Source organism: Moschus berezovskii, chromosome 6, assembly GCF_049115385.1.
Source record: "Moschus berezovskii isolate FMDL1 chromosome 6, NW_MosBer_1.0, whole genome shotgun sequence".
Lineage (NCBI taxonomy): Eukaryota > Metazoa > Chordata > Mammalia > Artiodactyla > Moschidae > Moschus > Moschus berezovskii.
Window position 1 is genome coordinate 19328741 of NC_142465.1, and position 5866 is coordinate 19334606.

A 5866-nucleotide genomic window follows, 5' to 3' on the forward strand; every position below is an offset into this window, starting at 1 on the left:
CTTGAGGGCATAATCCTTCCTAATTTGAGCCTTCAGATGAGACCATCTTGATCACAGTCTTGTGACAGCTTTTGAAGAAGACCCAGCTCAGCTGTTTCTAGGCTGCCAACCTACAGACACTGTGGAATAATAAATTTGTATTGTTTTTAGGTTGTTAAGCTTTGAGATAATTTGTTATGTACCAGTAGATAAATGATCATATTATGTAATTTTATGTGAATTTCTTTGTGCATAGAACTTGAAATATTAATATAAAGGTTTCTGGTGTGTTCTCTAGACATTTTTGTTCTTTTGGCAGCGCAGTAATTATCATTAGCAAAGTATAGCTTCTTCATCATTCAGGTATCATCACTGAGGTCTAAGCATAATCAAAACTTCTTGAACTTTTTCAATTTTTTTAGTGTAAAGGAGCTGTTAAAGATTTTCTCGGTGATCTAGTGGTTATGACTCCAGGCTTCCAAAGCAGGGAACGCAGGTTTGATTCCTGGTTGAAGACTAAGGATCCCACATGCCTTCAGTTCAGTTCAGTTCAGCTCAGTCGCTCAGTCATGTCTGACTCTTTGTGACCCCATGAATCACAGCATGCCAGGCCTCCCTGCAAACTCATGTCCATTGAGTCAATGATGCCATCCAGCCATCTCATTCTCTGTCGTCCCCTTCTCATCCTGCCCCCAATCCCTCCCAGCATCAGTCTTTTTCAGTGAGTCAACTCGTCACATGAGGTGGCCTTAAGGTATGGCAAAAAACAAACAAGCTAAAAGCAATGTTAAAGAAATTATTTCATCATATATTATATGTAAAGATTAAATGTGCTCTGATTTATTTACTGTGCTCAGTTTGTTTCTCACATATTCTATTCTGTTGTTTCTAAGGAAAGTTGCTTACCTGTGGAACTTCCCATTCCATATCTCTTGTAGAGTCTTGATTATTTGTTTTTGATTTTGGCACATCTCTGAGATTTTTCTTTGCCTACATAATCTGTCACCTAATTTTATGACCAATTTTTTTCTTTGTGACTCACTACCATTTTTTTTTGATTTACTGTATTTTTTTTCCTCACAGTGATATATTAACATTTCTTCTTTCACTTTATGTAATTAAGAACTTGTATTCAAACACAACAAACCAAAACAAAAAACAACTAAAACAAACAAACAAAAATGCCACAAAGACCACAAAGGCTTTAGGGGTTACTATTACATATTACATATTACAAACCAGCTCAGTATATTTGTGTTACGACACAGTAGCAGATCATTTGTAAAAACGAGCAATTAAAAAAAAAAAAGTTGAGTGTAACTGTAATAGAATTTAGAAGTCATAAAACCAGAATTATTAACCTAGAATTTCTGTCTCTAAACCTTCATGAAAGAAGTGGTCAATATCTTGATTAGGAAGAGGATCATGGGATCGAATAAAATACGCTCAGTTGTCAACAGGTGAGGATTGAAACCAGAGAGAATCTCATTATTTTAAGAAAACTTCATTATAGAAAGAAAGCAATTGCTGTGCCCTTTTATCCTATTGGTGAGTTACATTGTATCTCTATATAATTAAACATTTACTGTAATTTATCTCATTGTTTACTTAGTTGCTCAGTCATGTCCAACTCTTTGTGACCCTATAGATGGTAGCTCTCCAGGCACCTCTGTCCATGGGGATTCTCCAACCAAGAATACTGGAGTGGGTTGCCATGCCTTCCTCCAGGGGATTGTCCCAACCCAGGGATGGAACCGAGGTCTCCCTCATTGCAGGTAGATTCTTTACCATCTGAACCACCAGCAAAGGCTACCAACTCATTAGATTCCTGCCCATCACTTGTAATATGTGTTTCTGTATATAGCTGCAACCTGTAGCTTAATTATGTGTCTTAAATATAGTACAAATCAAACTATTATTTGTCCATGGAAGTCCTTTCCATCAGATACAAGGAAATAAGAAAAACAACAGAATGACTTTTCAATCCTACACAGCAAAAGTACTTTCTATTTTCAATTCATTTTCTCACAGAAACTAGTCCTCAATTCAGTACATACATTCTGTTGTAAATGATTAACCTCCTGATTATAGGCATGTTCAAGTGTTAGTCTGAGTCAAATGAATTTGAAGATTTCTTAAGTGAAAAATAGTTTAATAACAGTAACTTTATATTGCTTTATCTAGCAGGATACCTGGTGTTCAATTATTCTTTTAAGAAAGGTTAACCTATGTTTGGATTATTTTCACTTTAAAGGAGTTATTTTTTCCCACATTGTTTTTAAAGTCCATTGAGCACCTTTGCATGTGAGATTTTATCTTTCCCACACTCATTTATAATCATATTTTTCAGCATATGTCTAGATTTGATGCACCACCGTGTTACATATCATACCACTAGATTACCTCTGACCCAGGTGCGGACCTGCACTGCTGCAGGCTTACATTTGTGTTTCAGTTGTCTGTAATTTTCTATGAGAATGTGAATCAGCCTTTTAAAATTCAAACCGAGTTTCTCTTGTGATCAGTGGAGCATTTGGTCAAGGAGTTTTTTTTTTCTTTTATTATTGTAGATATAGTATACGCTCATGGTAAAAATCTTAGAATATATAATTGGGCCAAATGGAAAAATATTGAAATCAATTTCTCTAGAGGACAGTCCAAGCGTTTGCAAAGAGTCAGACACTACTAGGTGACTGAGCGTGCGTACACACACACACACACACACTACTATTCTAATGTATGTTCTTTTAATTTTTCTTAAGCTTATGTTATATTTACATGAATCAATATATGCACTTTCATCATATATTTTTTGTCTGCGCATGGCATGTATGTATATATAATTGCACGGAAAAAAATAAATGGTTGATGGAGCTGTTAATATATTCTTCTTGTGAGTTTTTATTTTTTTGGTATCCTCTATTCCTCTGTATCTACAAACATTTTGAGGCCAACACTAACATATTAGTAATAATTAATAATTCTTTCATATTGTTTTAGAAATATGAGTATTTGTAGATTCCTATAATACCAGTACACAAATGTGTGCTTCAATTAATGCAAAATCAAATATTCAATAGAAGCTTCAATAGAAATGAAGCTTTGTTTACTGAGTTAAAGACAAAAGAGAAATTAGCAGGCTACTTATTTCAATAAAGTAAAATTAGGAAAAGTAAAAGATTCCAGAATAATTTACTTCCCAATGAATGTGAAAAACTAATTGCTAAGAATGCAATTTAATTTGTACTAGGCAAGCCAGGGTTTCCCCAAATGTCTCTTAAAATACTACTTTAGTGGATGCTTTATAGGTGTAACAGAAAAAATAGAGTTCAGAAACCAAATAATCTTGGGCATAGTTATCTTAAATGAAGCAGGTTATTTGTTGCTGTGTTGTTTCTTATTGTGTATTTTTGTTTGTTTTTAACACAGATATTCTCAGATATTTTGACATGCTAATATGCATTGCAAATGTCCAATGACAGTAGGATACAATATTTCCCAAAATTTTGGACCATGGGACTCCCCCATTTCTTTTATTTATTTTAAATAACTGACAAGTGTTTTAGTGAAAAATCCCTGGTGAATGCTCATGTAAAAATGTCAGAAATGATTTTTCTTGAATATTTAGCATGTTATTTCTTTTAGTAGCTTCCACTTTGTGGTCTAGGTAGACTAGATTAGAAACGGTGTGCAATTTTTTTAGACAATAGCCTCACAAGGCTTCAAACTCTTTAAATTCAGTGATCTTTACTCTTTTGACTCTTTAGTCCTCAAGGTATTTGGATGTTAATTTCCATTTAAAAAATTTGGCCATTCTGTGAAACATGTGGGATCTTAATTCCCTGATTAGGGCTTGAACCTTCATCTTCTGCCTTGAAAGTGCAGAGTATTAACCACTGGACACCCAGGGAAGTTCCTTCCATGGCTTAATCTTAAACTCTGAAATATTTTTCTCTTCTCATCTCCTCTATTATACTTCTTTACTAACCGAAGCAAATTCCCTGTTATTAGGCATCACAGTCAGTATTTCAATGAACCTCTTCCTTCTTTCTTCTACTTTGGTTTTATCAGTATAATCATCAGAGTTCTTCTTAAAGTCATTATAAGGAATAGCCAAGGCTCAAGGCTTGGACTGCAAAGAGATCCAACCAGTCTATCCTAAAGGAAATCAGTCCTGAATATTCATTGACAGGATTGATGCTGAAGCTGAAACTCCAATAGTTTGGCCACCTGATGTGAAGAACTGACTCATTGGAAAAGATCCTGATGCTGGGAAAGATTGAAGGCAGGAGGAGAAGGGGATGACCGATGATGAGATGGTTGGATGGCATCACCGACTCGATGGACATGAGTTTGAACAAGCTCTGGGAGTTGGTGATGGACAGGGAGGCCTGGAATGCTGCAGTCCACAGGGTCACAAAGAGTTGGACATGACTGAGCAACTGAACTGACTGAAGGCCCCTGCTCCCATGAATTTTCTCTTAGTGATAGCAACCAATTTTTTAATTCTAATGAAACCTGAAATCAGCAAATCAGAATCATTCATTTTTTATCTACTCTTGGTTCTACTAAGTCCTAATCAATTCACCATTTTTTGTATGTTTTGTCTCCTTCCTCAACCATAACCCAGTATTTCAAACACTCTCCTACAGTTAATATTCCCAAGTATCGCTCCTGTTTTTCCCCTCTATAATCCCAATAGCAGCCACCCTTTAGTAAATCATTCCCTTCTAACTACATTTTGCTATACCATCTATTTAGTTTATCCTTCCAGAATGGTAATCTCAAAAAAGTTTTGATCATGTTATTGCCAATTTATTAGCTATTTAAATTAAATACAAACAAACACAACATTTGTTTATCACTTTTCCCAAGTCTGTTTCCTTTATCCAGTCTAGACTATTCAGATCTCTTACTCATTCCTTAATCTTTGTATTCCTTTCTTTACATTTTTTTCTCTCTACCAACTATCGAGACTTCCCTAAGTGTAAAAAGTCTGCCTGCCAATGCAGGAGACCCTGGTTTGATTTCTGGGTAGGGAAGATCCCCTGGAGAAGGACATGGCAGCCTATTAAGTATTCTTGCTAGGGAAATCCCATTAACAGAGGAGCCTTGCAGGCCACAATCCATGGGGTCATAAAGAGTCAAACAAAACTTAGCGACTAATTAACAACAACTTTCCAAGTCCTTCAGGGTCCAAAATAAGATCTTTGGCATCATGCACTTAGTTTCAAATCTGACTGTATTATCATGGGAAATACGCTTATCCTCTTTCAGTCTCAGGGGTTTTTTGTTTCATTTTGTTTTGTTAATCTGGATGGTTGAGATGATAATATCTATCTCAGGGTTGTGCAATTGAAATGAGATAATGATTGCAAAGTCCCTAGTTAAATATAGACCCTCAAAAATGTTAAGTTTCTTTCCTAACTGATTTTCCCTTCCCTACAGATTTTCTTTAAAATTCTGCCATGTTACTTTTTAATAGTAATCATCACTTCCTCTCTCTTCATGGCTGTATGTCTGTCTTGCTTCGAGACTGCACCCGTCTTGAATCATACTTCTTTTGTCTTCACCACAGTACCAAGCATGTATTGCTTTCATTGTTAGGATCATCAAATATTAGTTGAATGGATTTTTGCTAAATAAGTTATAAATTCTTCCATTGAAGTATATTCTAATATCTAGAAAATTTAAATTGTGAAGAATTTCATGTGTGCTCCTAATCTGTAGATGAAAAAAAAAAAAAAGCCATCCAACTTTCGGTATTTAAAAAGAGAACACAAAAGATAGGAAGGAAGGGAGTCGGGGAGGGAAGAAGGGAGGAAGGAAGGTCAAGTGGTTTTTAAAAAGTAAAAGGTGTGTACAGTTTAAGATAAGAAACTGATAT